Source organism: Pteropus alecto, unplaced genomic scaffold, assembly GCF_000325575.1.
Source record: "Pteropus alecto unplaced genomic scaffold, ASM32557v1 scaffold24, whole genome shotgun sequence".
Taxonomy (NCBI): domain Eukaryota; kingdom Metazoa; phylum Chordata; class Mammalia; order Chiroptera; family Pteropodidae; genus Pteropus; species Pteropus alecto.
The window spans coordinates 15,364,555-15,369,636 of record NW_006439192.1 but is presented as its reverse complement, the minus strand read 5'-3'; positions in this window follow the sequence as shown (position 1 = coordinate 15,369,636).

The window sequence follows — 5,082 nt, the reverse complement described above, 5'->3', positions numbered from 1 at the left end:
GGAAACTATAAAACACTGATAAAAAATCAAAGTAGATCTAAATAAATGAAGCTTTACTCCATACTCATAGATTGGAAGTCTCAATAAAGTGTCAATTATCTTAACTTGATTCATAGATTCAATTCAATCTCAACACAAAGAAGACCTAGTTATAGCCAAACAATATTAAGAAGAATAAAACATTTGAAAGATTTACAATACAAAATTTCAAGAATTACTATAGTTATCAAGATAGTGTGGTATTGGTAAAGAAAAAAATAGATCATGAAAAAGAATAGAAAGCACAAATATAAAACAAAATATAGTTAACTGATTATTTATAAACTAGTATGGGCAATTCAATTAAGATATGATGAGCTTTTCAACATAGTGTGCTGGATTGATTGGTTGTCTACATGAAAAAAAAAAAATGGACCTAGAAACAGACCTTACATGAAAATTAGCTCACACTGTATTGAAAAATGCAAAATTGTAAAACTTCATGACAGAAACATAGAAGAAATGACCTCGGCTTTACAGGTGAGGTTTCTGATGCAACAATAGCATAATCCTTGAACAAAATTTTGAAATGCTGGACTTCTTTAAAATTTTTAAAAATGGCTCATAGACTTGGAGAAAATATTTGCAAAAGACACATCTAATAAAAATTTGTATCAAAAATATGTCAAGAACTCTTCAAACTGAGCAATAGAAAAACAAATAGCCAAATTAAAAATAAAATAAAACAATAAAAAGACACAAAAGTTCTGAATAGATACTGCACCAAAGAGATATACAAATGGGAAATAATCATATGAAAAGATATTCAATGCTTTTATTACTTAGAAAATTTCAAGTTAAAACCACATTGATATACTGAAATATACCTATGTGAATAGGGGGAAAAAATGACGATACCAAATGTACACAAGGATGTAGAGCTACAGGACTCTCATTCACTGCTGGTGGGAATACAAAATGATACAGCCACTTTGAAGGACAGTTTGACAGTTTCTTAATTAAAACATAAAGTTAAACGTAGCGTTACTATACAATCCAGCAATAGTACTACTAGGGATTTTCCACGTAATTTTGAAACTATGTACAAACGTAAACCTGCATGCACATGTTTAAAGAAACTTTATTCATAATAGTCAAACAGTAGAATAAAGTCAAGATGTCCCTCAACAATCAATGAGATAAACTGTGATCTATATAATGAAATATGACTTGATAAAATTTTTAAAATAACGATTGAGGCACAAAAATACATGGGTGAATCTCAAATGAATATTGCTAGGTGATAAAATCCAGCCTGGAAAAAAAAATATATATATATATTGTATAACATTTTGGAATAGTCAACATTATAGTTATGGTAGGCAAATCAATGGATGCCAGCTCAAAAAGGTGGGTAGGTTGAATAAGTAAAGCACAGGGCATTATTTTCAGGGAAGTGAAATTATTAACTATAATACTGGAATAGTGAATACAAGACATTAAACATTTGTCAAAACTCACAGAATTTGATAACATGAAGAGTAAACCTTATTCTTTACAACTGATAAAGAAAATTAGGGGTCGGAGAATGCAGGATGGATACAGAATGTGAAAAATAATTAACTCGTGTTACAAATGAAGCAACCTCACAGAAAGGATTGGAACAGTGAATTGCAGTAAGATGCAGATCTAAGTGACTTTGGATATGAGTAAGTGTATAAGACTAAAAGCAAATAACTGCGCATAAGAACTATACTTTGATGGGAGTTATTTCCAACAAGTGTACAGAGTAACAACTCTGAAAATACTATACATGTATACTGGAAGTGAACAACTAAGTAAATGAAGGGTGTACTGTGGGAGCCAGGTTTCTCAGAGTTGGAATGGGCTAGTACAGATAAGTAAGGACAGAAGTTTAAGAATAACCCATGGATAGATCTTGAGATTATCACCCTAAGTGAAATATGTCAGACGTAAAACATTGAGAACCATATTCCTAAAAAATAAGTCAAGATCTTAAAACAGAACTATCTGAGAAACTCTCACAAGCAAGAGGAGTGTAAGGAGACATAACAACTAAATGTACTGATGTATCCCATATAAAGCCCTGGAAGAGAAAATGGAAATTAGGAAAACAAAGGGTTTCTGATAAATTATGAACTTTAATAATAATGTATCAATATTGGTTCATTAATTTTGACAAAAAAACCATACTAAGGTAAGATGTTAACAAAGGAAAACTGGTTGTGGGGCAAACTTCTCTCCCTACCATATTCACAATCTATAATGGCTCTAAAATAAAACTTCTAAAAAATAATCTGATATGTGCATAATGGTTCTCTCTCAAATTATAAATAACAGTAAAAAATTAGTATTTAAATCCCCCAAATCCAAAGCACACAAAAATATTTCCCTTAAATTAATAATATTGTGGATTAACTAGAATCAAGACTTTTTATTTATTTAATTGAGGTATAATTAACACATAACACATAACATTAGTTTCAGGTGTACAACATAATGATTCAATATTTGTATAAACTGTGAAATGATCACAATAAGTCTAGTTAACACCTGTCATCTTACATAATTACAAATTTTTTTCTTATGATAACTTTTTAAGATTTACTCTTTTAACCTTCAAATAAGTAATATGGTATTATTAACTAGAGTCAACATGTTGTACATTACATCTGGGTGACTTATTTATTTTATAACTGGAAGCTTGTACCTTTTGATCCCCTTCACTCATTTCACCCTCTGCCTACCCCCGCCTCTGACAACCACCAATCTATTCTCTGCATCTCTAAGCTTGTTTTGTTTTGTATTGTTTTAGATTACACATACAAGTGAGATCAGATGGTATTTGTCTTTCTCTAACTTGTTTCTCTGACTTAGCATAACACACTTAAGGTCCATCCATGTTGTCGCAAATGACAAAATTTCCTTCTTTCTTACGGCTGAATAATATTCCATTGTGGAAATATAATATTATATATATATTTATATATACATATATATGCCATAAAGCTTTATCTAGTCATCCATCAATAGACATTTAGGCTGTTTCCCATCTTGTAAATAATGCTGCAATGAACACGTGGATGCACATATTTTTTTGAGTGAGTGTTTGGTCATTTGTATATCTGTCTTTTTTTTTTCAAAATATCTATTCGAATTTTTGTCCATTTTAAATTGGTTTATGATTATTTGTCTTTTTGTCGTTAAGTAGTAAGTGTTCTTTTTATAGGTACAAATCACTTATTATATTTATGATTTGTAAATACATTCTTTTCTGTAAGCTCTTTTCATTTTTACTCATTTTCTATTAATATTTACTTAAATATCTTTTATGTATTTCCATGCCAATATATTTTCTCCCTCATTTTTTTAACAATGCATGTTTTCAATACTTTAAATCTTTTCTGACAATTTGTGGACCAAAAAATGCCCTCATTGTATAATTTTGCATTATTTTTAAGAGAAGTAATTTCTAAATTGTTTTTAGTGCTGCTGTTTCTTGCCATTTTCATATCTCACTTTATCCTTATTGTCATCTGGTATATTACATATTGTTAATTGATTTTGTAGTTTCTTGTCATTCACTAGAATGAAAAGCTTTTGATAGTGGTCCATATGTTTTATTCCTTGCTTTCTCTCTCTAGCAATGATTTTCTTAAATGACATATTTTTCAATTGTTCATGTATCTTTGAGCATTTTATTGTGGTATTCAACATTTTCTAATTGATATATGTATAGATTTGATAGCTTTGTTTTTCAAGCATGTCCTGAGAAAGGGCTAACGTTTCACTATTTTCTTGATTTAATTTACTCGAAAGGAAAAAAAATTAAACTAGGAAATCCTTATTAATGGCATATATCATGGTCTAGATCTTTTATGTAATTCCAAGTCACTGCTAGATAGTATGTATTGGGAGCAGCTATAGGAAGTAGTAGAACAAATCCTTGTGACAAATAGGAGAGGAATGGATTAACATAAATTAAAACTCCTTACTCTAAATGTTCTTACATGTTTCATTCCCAATGGGAGAAGAAAAGGAAGTGTTAAGGAATAAGGCCAGACATGTCTTTCTGAATTATAGAAGCTGGGAAAACATTTAGCAGTTCTTTCTGTATTCAGGCTAATGATATTGGTTTGGTGGTCTTAAGAGAACATGGTTAATATAAACTCAATTGCTGTTTAACTTAATTTAGGATAGTGACTTTCTGTAACATTTTCTAGTTTGCAACATTTGCTAAACTAAAGAATAGAAATTTAATAATTTATAAAATATCATGTCATATATCATTTTTGAATACTATTATTTCTGAATAACTCATACACAAATAATTTAATAAGATTTAATAAGATATATGTGTGATTATTTTCTAAGGTTTTCAAATACATTTTATATACTTTGGAAATGCTAAGATTTCCATTAAGACAACTCATAAAAATGATCTGGAAACTCATTAGTTAATAATTATTAGACAACACAATAGTCTATCAATTTATCAACTACGCATGTTTTCATATTTTTGTAATTTATGGCATTAGGTTGAGTCAGAATAAACAGTATGTCATAATCGGCAAGATTTTTCTTTCTTGGTAGTATATGTAAAATTATATGAAAAATTAAGGAAACTCAACATTTTGCTTATTTGAATTTATTTTACATTTGTATATTAACATCTACTAATTTTTCCAATGTAATTAAAGAAAAAATATAGTTGCAAAATAAGAGTAGAATATAGAATTAGCATAACCTGAGACAGTCTACTTTTAATACTTTTACAGAGATTGTTCTTTTTATATTTGGGTTTTCCTTTAAAAGACAGTAATACTTCCAGGGAAGAATCTTTGGAATGATGCTTTGAATTAGATGCAAATTATTATCTAAAAACACATATTGAGTAACCTGAAAACATTTAAAATAGTTATTGAAATATGTGCATATACTATATTCAAATGAAATTAACTAGCATAAAGAACATATGACATTATTATTGCCGCTTCTACTTCCAAATAAATACATAATAAGAAAATCCAATATTATCTAGGTTCTTTTCTCATGAGGCATATAGTTGTCAGATTTGTAAGA